Here is a 21,871-nt window from a genome sequence, read left to right on the forward strand (position 1 = left end):
AAACTGAAAGTGATAAAGGAAAACTTTTACAAACTCTGTTTGCTCTTGTTGTTGTAAACATGCAAAGCCAGCATTCAGGTTTCAGCAAATATTATGAACTAACCATACTCAAAATAACACTCAGGTCTCACAATTACTCATATCAATAGCATAATTAGCTAGCGAGCCATAATAATAAAACTTGGATGACAACACTTTCTCAAAACAATCATAACATGATATAACAAAATGGCTCGCTAGCCCTTTCTGAGACCGCAAAACATAAATGCATAGCACCTTTAAAGATCAAGGACTGACTAAACATTGTAATTCATGGTAAAAGGGATCCAGTCAAGTCATACCCAATATAAACCAATAGTAATGAATGCAAATGACAGTGTGCTCTCCAGCGGGTGCTTTTTAATAAGAAGGGTGATGACTCAACATAAAAGTAAATAGATAGGCCCTTCGCAGAGGGAAGCAGGGATTTGTAGAGGTGCCAGAGCTCGATTTTAAAATAGAGGTTGAATAACATTTTGAGCGGCATACTTTCGCTGTCAACGCAACAACTATGAGATGGTTGTATCTTCCATACTACATGCATTATAGGCAGTTCCCAAATAGCATGGTAAAGGTTTATACTCCCCCAACCACCAACAAGCATCTATCCATGGCTTGCTCGAAACAACGAGTGCCTCCAACTAACAATAGCCCTGGGGGAGTTTTGTTTAATTATTTTGATTTGCTTTGATCTTTTTGAACAATGGGACTAGGCATCCCGGTTACCAGACCTTTCTCATGTATGAGGAGCAGAGTCCACTCCTGTTGAGAATAACCCACCTAGCAAGGAAGATATAGGCAGCCCTAGTTGAAACATGAGCTCCTCGAGCATACAAAACATAATTTCATTTGAAGGTTTGGAGTTTGGCACATACAAATTTACTTGGAACGGCAGGTAAATACTGCATATAGGTAGGTATGGTGGACTCATATGGAACAACTTTGGGGTTTAAGGAGTTTGGATGCACAAGCAGTATTCCTGCTTAGTACAGGTGAAGGCTAGCAAAAGACTGGGAAGCGACCAACTGAGAGAGCGACAACAATCATAAACATGCATTAAAATTAATTCACACCGAGTACAAGCATGAGTAGGATATAATCCACCATGAACATAAATATCATGAAGGCTATGTTGATTTGTTTCAACTACATCCGTGAACATGTGCCAAGTCGAGTCACTCAATTCATTCAAAGGAGGATACCATCCCATCATACAACATCATAATCATTCTAATAGCATGTTGGCACGCAAGGTAAACCATTATAACTCATAGCTAATCCAGCATAGCACAAGCAACTATAATCTCTAAATGTCATTGCAAATATGTTTACCTCATAATAAGCTGAATCAGAAACTATGAACTCATCATATTTACAAAAACAAGAGAGGTCGAGTTCATACCAGCTTTTCTCATCTCAATAAGTCCATCATATGTCGTCATTATTGCCTTTCACTTGCACGACCGAACGATGTGTATAATAATAATAGTGCACGTGCATTGGACTAAACTGGAATCTGCAAGCATTCAACTCAAGAGAGAAGACAAGGTAATATGGGCTCTAAGTTAAATAAACAATCATGCATATGAGAGCCACTAAACATTTTCAATATGGTCTTCTCGACCCCCAAAGGAAAGATAATAAAATAAAACTATTTACACGGGAAAGCTCCCAACAAGTAAAAGAAGAACAAGAAATCTTTTTGGGTTTTCATTTTAATTTCTACTACAAGCATGGAAATTAAACTAACTAATTGTTTTTTGTTTTTCTCAAGGTTTATCAAACACACAAGAAGAAAGCTAGAAAAAGAAATTTAAACTAGCATGGGTAATACAAAGAAACAGTATGAGCACCGACGACTAGTGTGTGAACATGAATGTAAAGTTGGTGAGAAATACGTACTCCCCCAAGCTTAGGCTTTTGGCCTAAGTTCGTATAATACCAAGGACCACTGCTACTCTCCCCGGTGCACTGGGAAGGGTAATCAGGATACCACTGGCTGGCCATCTCCGGATCCCACTGGAAAGATGATGCACGATAAGAGTCCAGTGCAGGTTCCGGCTCAGGGTCAGGTTCTTGAGTGGATGCTTGGACTCGATGAGCATACACCGTCTCAGGCGTAACAAGAAAATTATCTGCAATCAAATCAAACAACAGAGGCGTAGGCAAAATAATAGTCTCATTGTGTTTCTTATTAAATCTAAGGTTATACAGGAGCATCTTCTCTTTGTTCTCAACAATAAACGCGTGTGCTACCATGCTCTTGTAATATAAAATGTAAGGAGGCAATTTCGTCTCCTCTTTCTCACGGTGCCTAATAGGTATCTCAAAATATCTAGCAAGACGTGAAGCACAGATACCTCCAAATATGGGGCCTTTTGTACGATTCAGGCTTAGCCGTTTAGCAATGACCGCACCCATAATAAAACTATTATCTCCAAGCAAGGCATGTTGAAGAATGATAATATGAGGAATACTAAAGTTTCCACTATTTCCACGACCAATCAAGCATCTACTAGCAAATATGGCAAAGTAGCATAAAACAGGAAAGTGTATGCTAGAGATTTTCGCCTCGGAACCCTTCTTTGGCTCCTCTACAGCAATAGTGTTAACAAAGCCATCCACATCTTTACGATGGGTTTCCTCTAATTCTCCCTCATAGGGTATCCTACATACCGCGCAAAAATTACGTAAAGACATTTATCTGAATTCATCATATAAATGAAATGATACTGAAGGCGGTGACTTCTTAGGATAATAATAAAAATTTGCACGAAAGTAATGGTAAGTAAGAGATACTGATCCATTCGGTCATGGAGGAAATCGATGAGGCCTACATTCTCGATCAAAGAATAAAAATCTTCATGAATTCCAGCTTCTTTCAAGAAATCATCACATGGCCATTCACACGGCCATACTTCCGCTAAGAGAGGAAGATTATAGTTGGGTTTTTCCTTCTCTTTAGCTTGTTTTTCCAGAGAGCCTTGGCTAGAAGAGCCCGTCAAAAGTTTCCTTAACATTTTCTGAAAATTTCTGAAATTTTAGTAATTTCAAAATAAAAGTGAATAAAACTAAACAAGATTGGTAGCAACTACTCCTACAAGTGCCTAGAGCCTATATCATGCATTAGAATTGCTTGGGACCTCATAAATTTAAAATGCAAGCTCAAGAACATGGTCACCTATGCAGCAAAAATTTGCAATGAATAAAGCACTAGAACAAAAACTAATTGGACCAATAGAGGAGTCACATACCAAGCAACAATCTCCCAAAGCAGTTTTGTGAATGGAGCTTTGAGCAAGGAGATCGAAAATCGCAGCAAAATGAGCTAGAACTCGTGGTTGAGCTGGATGGGGATTTTTTTGGCTAGAAGATGGAGTGTGTGGGTGCTGGCATAAGTCGAGGGGGGCCACCTAGGGCCCACGAGACAGGGGGGCGTGCCCTGGGTAGGTGTGCACGCCCTCCACTCTCGTGTCCTGGTGCTTGCCCCTCCTGTAGTGATTTCAATGCCTAAAATCCTCAAATATTCCATAATAAATCATACTAAATTTGCAGGGCATTTGGAGCACTTTTATTTCCGGGATATTTTTTTAATGCACGAATAATTCAGAAAACAGACGGATAATACTATTTTGCTTTATTTATTCTAAATAACAGAAAGTAAAAAGAGGGTACAGAAGGTTGTGCCTTCTAGTTTCATCCATCTCGTGATCATCAAAATGAATCCACTAACAAGGTTGATCAAGTCTTGTTAACAAACTCATTCCGAATAACACGGAACCAGAGAAATTTCGAATAACACTAAGTTACCTCAACAGGGATATGAACATCCCCAATAATAAGAATATCATACTTTTTCTTGACAGTCGGAAGAGGAAATTCAAAACCTCCAATAATGATAGTTGGAACTTTTCCAATAGAATTGATGCTATGAACTTGAGATTGTTTCCTCGGAAAGTGTACCGTATGCTCATTACCATTAACATGAAAAGTGACATTGCCTTTGTTGCAATCAATAACAGCCCCTGCAGTATTCAAAAAAGGTCTACCAAGGATAATCGACATATTATCGTCCTCGGGAACATCAAGAATGACAAAGTCCGTTAAGATAGTGACATTTGCAACCACAAGGGGCACATCCTGACAAATACCGACAGGTATAGCAATTAATTTATCAGCCATTTGCAAAGATATTTCAGTAGGTGTCAACTTATTCAATTCAAGTCTACGATATAAAGAGAGAGGCATAACACTAACACAGGCTCCAAGATCACATAAAGCAGTTCTAACATAATTTCTTTTAATGGAGCATGGTATAGTTGGTACCCCGGATCTCCAAGTTTTTTGGTATACCACCTTTAAAAGTGTAATTAGCAAGCATGGTGGAAATTTCACCTTCCGGTATCTTTCTTTTGTTTGTAATGATATCCTTCATATACTTAGCATAAGGATTTACTTTGAGCATATCAGTTAAGCGCATACATAAGAAAATAGGTCTAATCATTTCAGCAAAGCGCTCAAAATCCTCATCATCCTTTGTTTTGGATGGTTTAGGAGGAAAGGGCATGGGTTTCTGAACCCATGGTTCTCTTTCTTTACCGTGCTTCCTAGCAACAAAATCTCTCTTATCATAACATTGATTCTTTGATTGTGGGTTATCGAGATCAATAGCAGGTTCAATTTCTACATCATTGTTTTTTCTAGGTTGAGCATCAACATGAACATCATCATTAACATTATCACTAGGTTCATGTTCATCACCTGATTGTGTTTTAGCATCAGAAATAGAAATATCATTGGGATTCTCAGGTGTGTCTACAGCAGGTTCACTAGAAGCATGCAAAGTCCTATCATTTTTCTTTTTCTTCTTTTGAGAAGAACTAGGTGTCTCTAAATTATTTCTCTGAGAATCTTGCTCGATTCTCTTAGGGTGGCCTTCAGGATACAAAGGTTCTTGAGTCATTCTACTAGTTCTAGTAGCCACTCTAATAGCAAAGTCATTTTTATTATTTAATTCATCAAGCAAATCATTTTGAGCTTTAAGTACTTGCTCAGCTTGAGTAGCAACCATAGAAGCATATTTGCTAATGAGTTTAAGTTCACCTTTAACTCTGCCATTTTATCGCTCACGCGTCCTATCTCGGAAGCATTATTCTTTAACTCTCTACCAACATAAGCATTACAACTTTCTTGTCTAGCTATAAAGTCATCAAATTCATCTAAACAAGGGCTATGAAATTTAGTAGAGGGGATTTCAACTTTATCATATCTATAGAGAGAATTTACCTTTACTACATGTGTCGGGTTATCAAGACAATGTGGTTCCTCAACAGGCGATATATTAAGACCATGTATTTCTTCAATAGGTGGTAAATTCTTAACATCCTCAGCTTTAATACCTTTTTCTTTCATTGATTTCTTTGCCTCTTGCATATCTTCAGGACTGAGAAATAAAACACCTCTCTTCTTCGGAGTGGGTTTAGGAATAGACTCAGGAGTTGGCTCAATTGGTTTAGGAATTGCCTCAGGAATTGGCTCAGGAAGAGTCCAATTATTTTCATTAGTCAACATATTATTCAATAGTAATTCAGCTTCATCGACTGTTCTTTCCCTGAAAACACAACCAGCACAACTATCAAAGTAATCCTTGGAAGCATCAGTTAGTCCATTATAATAGATATCAAGTATTTCATTTTTCTTAAGAGGATGATCAGGCAAAGCATTAAGTAATCGGAGGAGCCTCCCCCAAGCTTGTGGTAGACTCTCTTATTTCATTTGCACAAAATTATATATTTCCCGCAAGGCAGCTTGTTTCTTATGAGCAGGGAAATATTTAGCAGAGAACTAAGAAATCATATCCTAGGGACTACACACACAATCAGGAGCAAGAGAATTATACCAAGTCTTAGCATCACCTTTTAACGAGAACGGAAATATCTTAAGGATATAACAATAGCGAGATTTATCATCAGGAGTAAACAGGGTGGCTATATCATTCAATTTGGTAAGATGTGCCACAACAGTTTCAGATTCAAGGCCATAAAAAGGATCAGATTCAACTAAAGTAATAATCTTAGGATCAACAGAGAATTCATAATCCTTATCAGTAACACAGATATGTGAAGTAGAAAAAGCAGGGTCAGGTTTCATTCTAGCATTAAGAGACTACTGCTTCCATTTAGCTAATAATTTCTTAAGATCATATCTATCTCTACAAGCAAAGATAGCTCTAGCAGCTTCCTCTTCCATAACATAACCCTCGGGAACAACAGGTAATTCAGAATCATTAGGAGAACCTTCATCATCACTATCATCAATAATAGCATCTTCAATAATTTCGTTCTCTCTAGCCCTAGCAAGTTGTTCATCATGAAATTCACCTAATGGCAAAGTAGTATCACGCACAGAAGTAGTTTCATCATAAGTATCATGCATAGCAGAAGTGGCATCATCAATAACATGCGACATATCAGAGTTCATAGCAGTAGCAGGTTTAGGTGTCGCAAGATTACTCAAACAGAAGGAGAATGTAGTGCAGAGCTAGATGGAAGTTCCTTACCTCCCCTCGTATTTGAGGGAAAAATCGTAGTTCTATCGTCTTTCAAGTTCTTCATAGTGATCAACAGATATAAATCCCAAGTGACTCAGAGAATAGAGCTATGTTCCCCGACAGCGGCACCAGAAATTAGTCTTGATAACCCACAAGTGTAGGGGATCGCAACAGCTTTCGAGGGTAAATTATTCAACCCAAATTTATTGATTCGACACAAGGGGAGCCAAAGAATATTCTTGAGTATTAGCAGTTGAGTTGTCAATTCAACCACACCTGGATAACTTAGTATCTGCAACAATGTATTTAGTAGCAAAGTAATATGATAATAAAGGTAATGGTAGCAAAAGTAATGTTTTTGGGTTTTGTAGTGATTGTAACACTAACAACGGAAAAGTAAATAAGCGAAGAACAATATGTGAAAATCTGGTAGGCAATGGATCAGTGATGGATAATTATGTCGGATGTGATTCCTCATGTAATAGCTATAACATAGGGTGACACAGAACTAGCTCCAGTTCATCAATGTAATGTAGGCATGTATTCCGTAAATAGCCATACGTGCTTATGGAAAAGAACTTGCATGACATCTTTTGTTCTACCCTCCCGTGGCAGCGGGGTCCTAGCGGAAACTAAGGGATATTAAGGCCTCCTTTTAATAGAGAATGGAACAAAGCATTAGCACATAGTGAATACATGAACTCCGCAAACTACGGTCATCACCGAGAAGTATCCCGATTATTGTCACTTCGGGGTTGTCGAATCATAACACATAATAGGTGACTATAGACTTGCAAGATAGGATCAAGAACACACATATATTCATGAAAACATAATAGGTTCAGATCTGAAATCATCACACACTAGGGCCCTAGTGACAAGCATTAAGCATACCGAAGTCATAGCAACATGAATCTCAGAACATAGTGGATACTAGGGATCAAACCCTGACAAAACTAACTTGATTACATGGTAAATCTCATCCAACCCATCACCGTCCAGCAAGCCTACGATGGAATTACTCACGCACGGCGGTGAGCATCATGAAATTGGTGATGGAGGATGGTTGATGTTGACGACATCGACGAATCCCCCTCTGCGGAGCCCCGAACGGACTCCAGATCAGCCCTCCCGAGAGAGATTAGGGCTTGGCGGCGGCTCTGTATCATAAAACACGATGAAACTTTCTCTTTGATTTTTTTCTCCGCGAGATGAAATATATGGAGTTGGAGTTGAGGTTGGCGGAGCGTCAGCGGGCCCACGAGACAGGGGGGCACGCCCAGGGGGAGGGCGCGCCCCCACCCTCGTGGACAGGGTGTGGGCCCCCTGGTCTTGATTCTTTCGCTAGTATTTTTTATGTTTTCCAAAAAGTGCCTCCGTGGATTTTCAGGACACATAAAACAACATCATGGCAGTTCTGCTGAAAATAGCGTCAGTCCGGGTTAGTTTCATTCAAATCATGCAAGTTAGAGTCCAAAACAACGGCAAAAGTGTTTGGAAAAGTAGATACGTTGGAGACGTATCAGTTGCCCGTGTGACATTTCAGTAGGACTCCACAAAACAATATTAAGAAAAAGATGATTTGTGCAATTCACAAAAAGGTCGCAATAGCAACGAGTGTCTGTGTCAAAACCGGCGGATCTCGGGTAGGGGGTCCCGAACTGTACGTCTAAGGCTAATGGTAACAGGAGGCAGGGACACGATGTTTTACCCAGGTTCGGGCCCTCTCGATGGAGGTAATACCCTACTTCCTACTTGATTGATCTTGATGATATGAGTATTGCAAGAGTTGATCTACCACGAGATCGTAGAGGCTGAACCCTAGAAGCTAGCCTATGATTATGATTGTTGTTGTCCTACAGACTAAACCCTCCGATTATATAGACACTAGAGGGGGCTATGGTTTACATAGAGTCAGTTACGGAGAAGGAAATCTACACATCCGAATATCCATGCTTGCCTTCCATGCAAAGGAGAGTCCCATCCGGACACGGGACGAAGTCTTCAATCTTGTATCTTCAGAGTCCAACAGTCCGGCCAAAGTATATAGTCCGGCTGTCTGAGGACCCCTTAATCTAGGACTCCCTCAGTAGCCCCTGAACCAGGCTTCAATGACGATGAGTCCGGCGTGCAGATTGTCTTCGGCATTGCATGGCGGATTCCTTCTTTGAATACTCCATAGAAGATTTAGGACACAAGGATCATGTCCGGCTCTACAAAACCAATTCCACATACCACCGCAGAGAGTATAATATTCCACAAATCTAATCTGCTGACAACTTTTTGTAGCAAGACATCACACCATGGTCCGGTTATTATTCGAACTGTTTCTCACAACCAGCCACCACACATATCGCGAAGCGGTTTTATCAGCATGTCTTGTCGAAGCAGAGATTGTATTCCCTTATCACGGGGTCCTTATCAATATAGACGTCGGTAACCCAACCGTGCCATCAAACGTGGCATTTGGGGAATAAGCGGTTTTAGCGGGCAAGTGAGGAGGCACAGGATATTCGCTGCCTATATAAGGGGATGAGAGTCTTCCCCTTCACCCATGCCCTTTCCTATTCATCCATTCCTTTCCTCCCAAGCCCTAGTGCCCAAACGTTTCTCTTCTTCGCCCAAAAAGGCTTCCCGAAGATGTCTGGATCTGGAGCAGGAGGCAAGTGGATGGCGTCTACCGTCAGGGAGAAGGACATCAAAAAGCTTTGGGGGGCCGGGTATCTGGCCAAGAGAATTGGCCACCGTCTTCCGATGGCGGTACAGATAGTCCCCACCCCGAAACCCCATGATAGGGTGGTATTTCTCCATCATTTTGTCCGCGGGCTAGTTTTTCCCGTCCATCCATTTGTTCACGGCGTCATGTACTATTACGGGATTGATTTCCATGATCTTTCCCCAAATTCCTTTCTCAACATCTCGACATTCATAGTCATGTGCGAGTCCTTTCTCCGCGTTTCGCCGCACATCGGCTTATGGCTGAAGGTTTTTAATGGAAAGCCCAAGGTAGTGAGCAGCGAGCATGATGAATGCAGAGGCGCCATGGTGAGCAAGATGCCCAATGTCAGATGGCCGACAGGGACTTTCAGTGATTCTGTCAAGGAGTGGCAATAGCAATGGTTCTACATCACCGAGCCGCGTGGAAAGGAGTGGAACGCCATTCCGGAGTTCACATCTGGTGCCCCCCATGCGACTTACGTCATGGCACGAGAAGGGCCTGAGCTGGGCTTCGTCTGAAGAGCTATCAGAGCTCCAGAGCGCATCCAAGACACGGAAGACAAGAGCGTCAAGCTCGTCAATGTAGTCTAGGTGATGTTGGTTCGCTGGATTCTACCATGTCAACATCGAGCTTGCAATCTATGGGAGTTCGACCCGGCCAAGCACTAGACCCTGCTAGAACTCTTTGGCTCTACACATAAGGACATCCGGAAGGTGCTTTTCAAGTTCGGCAAACCGTGGTCGGACTCCACCGAGGACCGCGGATACCAACTGTCCCACCCCGCAAGTTCGGTAAGCAAATGAATGTTTGATAATTCATGCATTCTGTCCGTACATCCTTAGAGATACACTTAAAGTATTTCCCATCATTTTTCCTAGGGCTGGGCGAATAAGGTGGGGCAGATCTACTGTCCTGCCCCTCTACCAGAAGAACCGGCCGGCCCATTTTTGACGAAGATGCTGGTCCCGGCGCCATATAAAGTACCAAAGAAGAAGACCGAGAAGGAGGCCAAAAAGACCAGGGGCGACCTCCATCGCCGTGGTACCACTGACCCAAAATCCGAAGACTCCAATGCCCATTCTTCCCCCGAAGTGGACGGGGAGGAGGAGGACGAATCCCCCGCAGGGGGAAAGAGGAAAAGAATGGCCTCCAGCTCCTTGGAGGCCGAATCGCCTAAGAGGGGAAAAACTCCTCTTCAAGAGGAGTCCCCGGCGCCACAGATTGCAGGCCAGAGTGGGATCCCAGGGCCGAGCCCCTGGTGAACTCGTAAGTATAAAATCCAAACACACTCATGCGTCCAGACTCATCATGGCATCACATTCTAATCTGAGCCGTGCCTTTCTTTTTCAGTCCGGTGAAGCCTCACGTCGATCAATCCTCGTCCGAAGATCTCCTGGGTTCGGAAGCTATGGCGAGTGGGACACCCCTAAAGGCCTCCTCCTCCAAACGTAGGAATGAAACCAAGGTTTCGTCCCCGAAGGACCCAGGCCACGGAGGAGCGGAGAAGGTCGCGAAGGCAGCACCATGAGGACATACTTCTGGGGCCGGTTTTACGGGAGAGAAAACTCCCGTGGGTGTTGATGGCGGGGGTCATCCTGACTTCATACCCAGGCCGGACACGATTCTACAGACCCATAGGGTCCCCGAGTCCCATCCACCGGCCGCCTCTGGTCAACCAGGGTTGCCGGATACTTTATTGGCGGCACTGAAGGGTGCATCCATCATTGATGAACACCGTGTCCTCATGGGTGCGGTGATTGAGAAGATTAAGTCCACTGAGAGTGGACCGAGCGAATCCTGTGTCAGCCTCATAAGATGCTTTGAGGTATGTTTTATGAGTTTCTGGGAGAATGTCATGGTATATATAGTAGCCCCTGATACACTATTCGGTGAAAGAGAGAACCGGACAGGGGATCAAATTCATGTTCGTAGGAGACTCACTTGATGATTTGTATCACCCTGAGGCATCTGTAGCGACTGCGGCTTCTCAAGCTGCGGAAGTATCCGAACTGAGGCATAGTCTGAAGCCGGCCGAAGGAGAACTTGGCCAAGTGAAGAGACAGCTAGAGGATAATCAAGGTATGTATAAACCTTGTTTATGTAGCACAAAAGGATGAGTGTGCATGATAACCATCTTTTGATAATGTGCTCTAGGGGCGTCGGCCGAAATTGAGGCTTTGAAGAAGGTTGTGGCTGAAGCCGAGAAGAAAGCAGATGCTCCGTTAGAAGCACGAGGCCAGAGTTATTGAGGCTGAGCGAGAGCTTCAGGAGGCCGTGCAGAAATGTGAGACCCTAGAGAAGAGTTTAGGAGGGAAAGAATCAGAACTCTCCCAGGCTCGCCAAGCCGCAATTGATGCCCGGGGGGAATCCCAACGTACCCTAAAGGAAATCCAAGAGGCGAGGAAGATTGCGGCTGGTAAGGCTTTTTCTGTAAAAAGAAAGTATAGGAGATGAGAAAATCAGATTTGACAATCTTGAGTTTTGATGTATACAGGGGTATTTGCGGAGCTGCCGCGCAACATTTCTGATGCCGCCTAATTCTACCGAGCCGAAGGGGGGAATACTGCGGATAAGCTCTTCTTGATGCAGTATCTGGTGCCGAATTATCCGGTGCCTTTCTCCGATCAGCTGAAGCAGCTGCTCGAGCTACACAAGGCAACCGAATTAGCCATGAAGGATTTAATTATCCGGCTGAGGCCTGCTGAGCTGATTCCATGCAGCTACTTCGGGCTCGTGAAGCGGCTTGTAGGTGCCTTCCCTCGACTTGAAGTCATCAAGCGGTCGGTCTGCATAGAGGGTGTGCGAATGGCCTTCGCCCGTGCCAAGGTGCATTGGGGGAAGATGGATGCAGAAAAAGTGATGGCCGAGGGACCATCGGAGGGGAAGGAGCACCGCAAGCCCGAACTGTATTATGAAGGTGTCTTTAAAGGACACCGTCTTGCGGCGGAGCAATGCACTAAGGACATTATATTTCCATGAAAACGGCCATATTCGTCCTTTGTAATACTTGAACAAGAGCATTCTTATCATCTATTGCTTGTTGTTTGAAAGTTTTTCATCCTGTGCAGCCCTTTTATATATTATTCTTGAGAGTCGGCCTGTCGTCGGCTTCCGCCCCCACGTAGTGAGTACGGGGGTGTTCGGGATAAACCTGAGGACTCTTTATCCCAGTTTTGGGTCCCAGAAGGAGGTGCTTAGCACAGCGAACCAGGCAATCGGGATATAGGGCTTTATCGCTCTCACTCAGCCATACGAGTTGTTACGAGAAAGGTAGGTGCAGCCCCTGGTGTTTGGAAGACCGCACTAGGGGCTCCATAAGCGCCTGATCGGAAAAGTCTGATCCGTCGCACGCTGCATTGGTTATAGCATTGTGCAGAAAGAATCCTTAAAGATTTTAGAACCTCTCAAACAGCTGACCAACTCTCGTTGCATCATGACAGTCAGTTTTCGGCTTTCTCTACTAAGGAACTCGTCCGGAAGAACCGGGACATAATCGCAGTAGTTCTCCCAGTGCTACCTTAGCCGATATAGCGGAACGTAAGGTACCTAAACATAGGAGCCGGGCAAACTCAACTATTGACCCAAGACATGATTCGGAGTTGATGCATATAATTCTACAAGTTCGCGGTGCCGGACTACCGTGAAGGTGTTCGGACTTTTTTGCCGTAGTATGGGCGTGACGAAGCCCCTGGCATATTAAGGCATATCACGATAAGCAGCCGCCTTTTAAAAAGAGTTTTAAATGAGAGATGACAGTAGGTGAGCATCACATAAATCCACATGTTGTATTTGAGTAATATGTCAATGTATACGAGTACAGATGATGTGATAAAAAGAAATATGACTGCAGAACCTGCTAATACCGGCCGTGCGGAATTTGTGTTCGGATCCGGGGTGTAGTCGGCCGATTATAGGGGAATATCTAGAGGTTCCCTGATGTGCTTGAGCTGTTCCCACGCCCTCCATCCTGGCCCACATAGAGGTGAACCTGTAAATAAAATGTAAGAAATGGTTTTGCGCCACCTGGTGGTTGAGCCGCAGTATGTGGCTTGTATTATTCTTTTTTGGACTGTTTTTAATTAATCTCCGGGCTGGCCGGGATATCCTGCCGCGCATTAGTTCAGACTCCTTTGGTTGTGTCCGAGAGCTTGGCCTTCGGCTCGAGGTTCGACTGTAAGGTGCCGTCCGTTGTTCTTGCTGTTAGAGCGATAGTAGGCTCTTCGACCGTGAGGGGGAATTTGGACCTGCCATTAACCGTGATGACACCGCGTGGACCGGACATCTTTAATTTACGGTAGGCATAATGTGGCACCGCGTTGAACCGAGCGAATATGATTCGTCCGAGCAGTGCCTGATGGTCACTGCGAAAGGGGACAATGTCGAAGAATAAGTCTTCGGTACGGTGATTGTCAGGAGATCCGAAAACCACTTCTAGTGTGATTGAGCCCATGCAACATGCCTCTACACCTGGTATTATACATTTAAAGGTGGTGTTTGTGGGCTTGATCCTAGAGGGGTTGATGCCCATTTTGCGCACTGTATCCTGGTAAAGCAGGTTCAGGCTGCTGCCTCTGTCCATAAGGACTTGTGTGAGGTGGAATCCGTCAATGATGGGGTCGAGGACCAATGCGGCCGAACCGCTATGACGGATACTGGTGGGGTGGTCCCTGCGATCGAAGGTGATCGGGCAACAAGACTACAGGTTGAACTTTGGGTCGATTGTATAGACCTCCCATAGTGCATGTTTCCACTTGGGAATGTGGCTTGCGCGTATCATATTCACCGTTTTCGCCTGGGGAGGGAATTTCATCTCTTCTCCTATATTCGATGATCGTGGCTCCTCGTCGTCGTCCTCGTTGCTTTGAGACCCCTTCCCCTTGAATTCGGCGTCTGACCTGCCTGCTGGTCTGAAGACCCAGCATTCTCTATTGGTGTGGTAGGCTTGTTTTCCAGGGGTGCCATGAATTTGGCATGGATTGTCGAGTATGCGGTCAAAATTGGACGGGCCTGAATTGATTTTGTTTAATGGTTTCTTCCGCTGACCGGACTTGGAGCCGCTGAATCCAGCATTGACTGATGTGTCTTCGGCATTATCACCGTTTTTGCGGTGCTTGTGTTTGTTGCACCGTGATTTGTCGTTGCTATCCTTAGCTTTTGATGTGCCTGGATTGCTTGATGTATTGTTGCTACGGGCCAACCTTCTATCCTCGCCCGCGCAAAAGTGGGTTGTGAGTGCTGTCATGGACTTTGGCTTTTCCTGACCAAGATGTCGGGCAAGGCATTCGTCACAGATGTTATGCTTAAAGGCCGGTAGGGCTTCAGCATCCGGACAGTCAACAATTTGGTTCTTTTTGGTTAGGAACTGGGTCCAAAATTTCCTGGCTAACTCTCCGGGCTGTTGGTTTATGTGACTTAGATCATCAGCGTTTGGGGGTCGCACGTAAGTGCCCTAGAAGTTGTCAAGGAATGCGTCTGCCAGGTTCTCCCAACTCTCGATGGAGTTTGCCGGCAAGCTATTTAGCCAATGCCTAGTCGGTCCCTTTAGTTTTAGTGGGAGGTACTTGATGGCATGTAGATCGTGTCCGCGGGCCATGTGTATGCGGAGGAAAAAATCTTCTATCCATACCGCGGGGTCTGTGGTATCATCGTATGATTCAATGTTCATGGGTTTAAACCCCTCAGGGAATTCATGATCCATTACTTCATCAGTGAAGCATAGGGGATGTGTGGGGCCTCTATGCCGGGCTTCATTGTATTTGGCCTAGGCGGATTTGTTAATGTATCCAGCGTGACGATCCTTGTCACATGTTGGGGCGTGTCACTGTGATCCGTAAATCGATCTTGACTATCCTGCTTTGTCTTCCAATACATCTCGCAGGTCCTTCGTGTAGCCCAGGGCCTTGGTATTATCGTTTGATTGGCGGCGGGGTGCGGTCTAGACCTCGGGCTGGTACGCCGTTTTGTCGTGACCGCGGGGCGGCCAGTCGGCCTCATCATGCGCTGGTAGTGTGGGCTTTAAAGCCTTCTCCTCGAGTTGAGGTAGCAACCTGCACTTTGGGTAGCTTTTGCTAGGGCGCTCGAGTCTGTATTCATCGGCAGCCAGGACCTTGGTCCATCTGTCCGTTAGCAGATCTTAATCAGCTTCAAGCTGTTGCTTCTTTTTCTTCAGGCTTTTTGCAGTGGCTATAAGACGGCGTTTGAAGCGCTCCTGCTCGACGGGATCCTTAGGCATGATGAATTCTTCGTCGCCAAGGCTCACCTCGTCTTCAGTGAGAGGCATGTAGTTATCGTCCTCTGATTCTCCATCAGTTGCCTGATCTTTAGGGCTAGCTTGCCCTTCCTCTTGCTCGGCCTGCTCGAAGCCTGGCTGGGTAGGATTGCATTCCTCTTCAGCACCATCTGGATTGTTATCTCTTGTGCCGATATCTTTATTTTTTCTATGGCGGGGCTTGGAGCGGCGCCGATGACGCCGGTGTCTAGATTGCTTCCCCGAGGGGTTATCTTCCATTGCCTCATCACCATTGTTCTCTTTAGGGGTATCCACCATATAAATATCATATGAGGAGGTGGCGGTCCAACGTCCTATAGATGGTGGTTCCTGTTCTTCTCCTACAGATTCATTCATACCATAGATGTCTTCGGAGTCGAAGTCAAGCATGTCGGTTAAGTCATCGACAGTGGCTATAAAGTGGGTGGTGGGTGGGGGACGAATTTCTTTGTCGTCCACTCCCCACTCGAGCCAGACATAGTTCGGCCGGGAGTCTCCTGACAAGGACAGAGACCTGAATGAGTTCAGCACACCACCCAAGGGTGTCTGGTGAAAAATGTCCATGGCCATGAACTCCATGATGGGTGCCCAATCTGATTCGATAGGCACAGACGCACGCGGTTCGGATCCTGCAACCGGGGAAGAGTCCGGCGGTCCGATGACACCACTCTCAAAGGAGGTGGGATCAGCGTTCGGCTTTGACGCCGATGAGTGTGCGGCCTCCATGGTGGGGTCCATCCACCCGTCCTCGGAAGGCACGATCTGCTACGGATTGATTCCCGGTGCTGACGCGGGTGCGATCTCCCGAATACAGTCTTATGGTAGACCAAAGTCGTGTCCGTCGTGATTGTCCGGCACACCTGCCATGGGCTCGAATCCATCGAATATCAAGTCTCCACGAATGTCGGTAGTATAGTTTAAGCTTCCAAACCTAACCTGATGGCCAGGGGTATAGCTGTCGATCTGCTCCAGATGACCAAGCGAGTTGGCCCGCAGTACAAAGCCGCCGAATATGAAGATCTGTCCGGAAAGGGAAACCTCCCCCTGGACCGCATCGTTGAAGATGATCGAGGGAGCCATCAAGCCTTATCGCGACGGCACAGTGGAACTCTCAATGAAAGCACCAATGTCGGTGTTAAAACCGGCGGATCTCGGGTAGGGGGTCCCGAACTGTGCGTCTAAAGCTAATGGTAATAGGAGGGAGGGGACATGATGTGTTACGCAGGTTCGGGCCCTCTCGATGGAGGTAATACCCTACTTCTTGCTTGATTGATCTTGATTATATGAGTATTACAAGAGTTGATCTACCACGAGACCGTAGAGGCTAAACCCTAGAAGCTAGCCTATGATTATGATTATTGTTGTCCTATGGACTAAACCCTCCGGTTTATATAGAAACCAGAGGAGGCTAGGGTTTACACAGAGTCGGTTACAGTGAAGGAAATCTACACATCCGAATATCCAAGCTTGCCTTCCACGCCAAGGAGAGTCCCATCCGGACACGGGATGAAGTCTTCAATCTTGTATCTTCATAGTCCAATAGTCCAGCCAAAGTATATAGACCGGCTGTCCGAGGACCCCTTAATCCAGGACTCCCTCAACAAGGTGAAATGGATAGCCCTGTTTGTAAAAGGAGGTAGAAAGGAAACAATTACTGGCCAATACTAGTTGATGACACATACGATGACAAAAAAAGCATATTCCTTGTCCTAAGGGAAGATAATAACATCGTTTTGTTTATCTAAAACGATGTGAGGAAGAGATTGCAATTTCGAAAGTACGTCGGACGAGCTACATTTTGGGCAAACAACTAGGGAAGATCCACATGCAAGATTTTTCCACATGCAGCAACATGGGAAGATGGGTAGTGGAGCATGGCCATAGGGGTACCCGAGGGTCGTACTGATATAACTAGGAGGGAAGCGGCGGGCGGGATCTGCCCATACTGCGGCAACGAGCAAGTGGAGTAGGCCCTACCACATCGGAGCTTGGTCAGAGAGAATGATGAGTACCATAGATCGGCATGTGCTGCCTTGGTGCCGTCAAATGGAGAAACGATGCACATCCTCCCTTTCCGCCAGCGGACAGGATGCGACCGGACTAGTGACCAACACTGAGAGAGAGAGAGAGAGAGGCCACCACCACCTTGTGTGAGATACTCTGAAGAGAGACAAACCCAGGCAGGCACGCTCCATTGTATATAGTGCAGCGGACTACCTTTTTCTCCATAAAAATAGTTTTATATTCTTTTTTAGAGTAGCTAGCTCGGGTTTGTCACCGACGGGACAAGCAAAGTTTGGGGAGAAGAGCAAATCATTTTATATTTTGTGTACGTGCCATTGAGCAATATAACTTTATTTAAAAATAACGTGCCAATGCATCAAGTTGAACTTTGTTTCATGCATGCATGTACACGACCTCCGTAGGTAAACAACTGCTACACGTGCTCAAATTAGCACGTGGGCTGCCATTTCATACAGAAATGACCTCCACCATGTACACACGCAGGCGTGGCTGGGCACAAAGTGTGAGTACATGCACCTATGCTCTTCGTGTACGTACACCACCTACGTGGGTTTGTGTGAGAGAGATAGAAACGTAGAGAGATATAGTGTGTGGGTTCGTCAGTGCTTTTTGGGGGGGTGCATGAGAGATAGACAGGGAATATGTGTCGATAGTATTTCAACCAAAAAAATGTAACATATTGTCACACCCTAGCTAGTTCATGCATTAGAGTGTTGCATCATGTCTATTCTTTCATCAGAAACCTGAAATGGGGATGACAGAACCCCCAGCCCCCTCTGAAACCAACTAGGGTTTACTAAAAACTTTTTCAATGAACCTGAAATGCCCTTCTAAAATGCCCATCATTTTTTTCTTGGTTCAGAACCTCTGCCAAAAGTGATGCACATTTTCCTAGGTCATCTTAGGGTCTTTGAATTAAATCATAGATATTTGAATTTGGGCATTTAAAATTATATAAAATATTCAGATGCTCAAATATCTCCAAACTAAAATGTTTCATGTTGGAAATAATCCAACTATGGACCAGGAGTAGTTTGGTGATTTTAGGAGTTGCCTAAGTATTTTTAATAATTCAACAAAGTTGCAGAAGTATTAAAAAAACAGAAAACAGGAGAAATAGCAAAAACCTACCTGGCGCCCAGCACCCGGCCAACCTGCCGGCCCAGCCCAGCGCCGCTCCAGCGAGCTGCTTGCCGGCCAGGTAGGCAGGCAGGTGCCCGACGGCGACCGCAGCGTGCGCCACGCAGCTGGCCGTCGCCCTGCTTCACCTCCAGGCCTCGTGGCTGGATGGATGAACTCCACGCCGCGCCGTGAACCTCCAGGACACCTCCATTCTCCCCCAACCCCTCTCTCTCGCGCTCCCCCGCCATGGCCGATGCCATCGCCGCCACCCCCTCGCCGTAGCCACGCCCTCCGTCAACCCCACGCCGTGCCGCCGTGTCCAGGAGCTCCGCCACCCTCCTCTCCTTCGAGCAAGCCGAGCCCCGAGTGCTCGCAAGGCCCGAGCCCACCGCATCGACCTCGACCGAACCGCCGTCGCCGGAGATCCCCTTCAACGCCGACGTCGCTCCGGCCCGTCCCCGGCCGCACCAAGTGCTTCATCGAACTCCCCGTGAGCTTAGCCGTCTTCCCCTCCCTTCTTTTCTTGCTCCCGAGCTGTGTAGTGACCTCCCAGAGCTCAACCGCACCCACCGCCGCGGAGCTCGTCGCCGACGTGCTCCCGGTCACCCTCCGGCCACAAACTGGTGTCCATCATGCTCACCACGTCACGTAGCACCTAACCAGCTACTCCCCGCACCTCACCGACCCCTCTAGCGTCAAGTTCGCCTTCGGCCAAACTCCGGTGGCCGCCAAAGTCGTCGTCGGCGCCAACCCCGGCCACCCCGACCCCAACGGACACCACCAAGAGCTGCGGCTCCTCCCCAGCTCCACTCCGATGGCCTCCGTGACTCGTTTGGTTGCCGGAACGGCCAAAACCACTTCCGCCGCCGCGTCGGGCTCGCCGGCGGCTAAACGCCGGTGCATCCGACCTGGGTTTGACCGTGGGTGGGCCCTGGTTGACTCCGATGAGTCAATGACAGGTGGGGCCCAGCCCTGTTAATTAAATAGGTTTAGTTTTAATTAAACTTTAACTAAACTAATCACACTGACACGCGGGACCCACTGTCAGGTTTGACCGGACCGTGTCCCGTTAACCCGCTGATGTCACACTGACGTCAGGCTGACGCAGTAATTGATTTCTGGATTTATTCTAATATAGGAAATTCCAGAATATAGTTTAAACTTCAAAAATTCATAACTTCTAATCTGTAACTCCAAGTCAGACAAGTTATATATGAAAAATGATCAGAAAAATCCAATCTATCCATTTGTACTACTTTCATGCATGATTAAACAAGTTAACTTGATGATTAATGCAGAACAAGATAAAACACTTTAAAGGGCCATGTATGAGTTTGAAATTTGAATCTTTGGTTCAAATTGGTTCAAACCCTTCTGGTTTTAGTTGCATTAGGCCAACACACTCATATTGCCATGTTTCATGCATGCATCATATTGTTGCACATTGTTTGGTAATGGTTGTGTATCGGTGTTCTTTGCGGCAGGTTCTGCCCCCGAGGAGTACCGTGATTACCCTAGCGAAGAACCATATCAGTGCATCGAACCATCAGGCAAGCAACCAACCAGTTGATCATATCGATACAATCCCATGTTCTCGCTCCTGCTCTCTTTTACTGCATTAAGACAACGCGTTTCAAACTGTTGTGTGCTACGGTAGTTGAACCCACTTCCTCTGCATGACCTGTCATTGCCACAGTAACTAGATGAAACCCACTAGCATGTGTAGGAGTTGATTGAGCCATATGTATGTGTTGTTCCTACCTTGCTATGCCTGCTATGCTTAGAGTCGTGTCAGGTCTGGTTCATCTGGGTGATGGGCTAGAGTGAAATGATTATGTCGGTAATGAGAGTGGTGTGGTGAACACGATTTGGTAAAGGTATCAATGAGAGGCCATGTAGGAGTACATGGTGGGTTGTCTCATTGAAGCCGACCTTAAGCACTGAGATCTGTATGTGTGATTTAAGATACAGCTACTACCATGCATTGGGCCCTGAAATATGACCCCGCTCGACTTCTTATCCACACTAGTTCTCTGTCCAGGAGTTGCAAGTAGTTTCTGGTGTTTGCAGCCTACTGGAGGCCGTGGACAGCGCTAACCGTAGGGGTGGGCTGTGATGCGGTAGGTACGTGGCACGGTGTACCGAATACCCGTTAGGTATCTCGAGAACCCTGTTCACATCGTTTGGGGCTGTGAGCGAAACCTCCGCCGGATCTCCTCATGGATGGAACCCGAATAGGGGATAAACCTGGACTAGAGACTTAGGTGTTTAGGTAGGTCGTGGTCTACACCCACGTCGGCTTTCGCTTGAAGTCTGCCGAGCACATGTCGTGTGCAGACGCTAAGTGGTGGAAACATGTATGAAGAAGTACACCCCTGCAGGGTTAACATGATCTATTCGAATAGCCGCGTCCACGGTAAAGGACTACTTGGTTGCCTATACAGTTCATAGACAAGCAAATGGAAACTACTAAAAGCCTCAAGATAAGTGTGAGTGCCGAGGATGGCTCTTCCGTAGGAAGACGGAGGTGGATCCTCGGTAGTGTATTGAAGTGGTGAGTAGTGGACTCGTGTGCGCAAAACCATTTCAAGTTGGAGTCTCGTAGGATAGCCTAGCCAAGAGTCAAAGCTGGCTTGCTGCAACAACTCCACCAACCCCTCTTGATAATATGCATGTATGTAGGATCTGATGTAAGTCTTGCTGAGTACCTTTGTACTCATGTTGCTATAATCTACATTTTTACAGAAGACGCTGCAACCCCTTCTGATGGGTTCTTCGTAGACGTTGACATCAATGAGTAGGCTAAGGCCCAGGTGGTGATCCTGAGCTTGTGAAGGACCACGTAGTATAGCTAGGCTCTCCAATGCCTCTTTTTTTACTAGTTGTCTGTACTCAGACAAGTTACTTCCGCTGCTAGTTTGTATGACTGTATGACTTGAATGTTGGGTCGTGTGACCCGTACCTATGTGTATGTCATGTATGGTTCTTTGAGCCTTAAATAAAGTACTTGTGTCGTAGAGTCATGTTGTGATGCCTTGTTGTATTTGCACATATCGAGCATATTGTGTGTATGATTGAAATGCTTGGTATGTGTGGGATCTGACTATCTAGTTGTTTATCTTTAGTAGTCTCTCTTACCGGGAAATGT

Source organism: Triticum dicoccoides, chromosome 3B (assembly GCF_002162155.2).
Source record: "Triticum dicoccoides isolate Atlit2015 ecotype Zavitan chromosome 3B, WEW_v2.0, whole genome shotgun sequence".
Classification (NCBI taxonomy): domain Eukaryota; kingdom Viridiplantae; phylum Streptophyta; class Magnoliopsida; order Poales; family Poaceae; genus Triticum; species Triticum dicoccoides.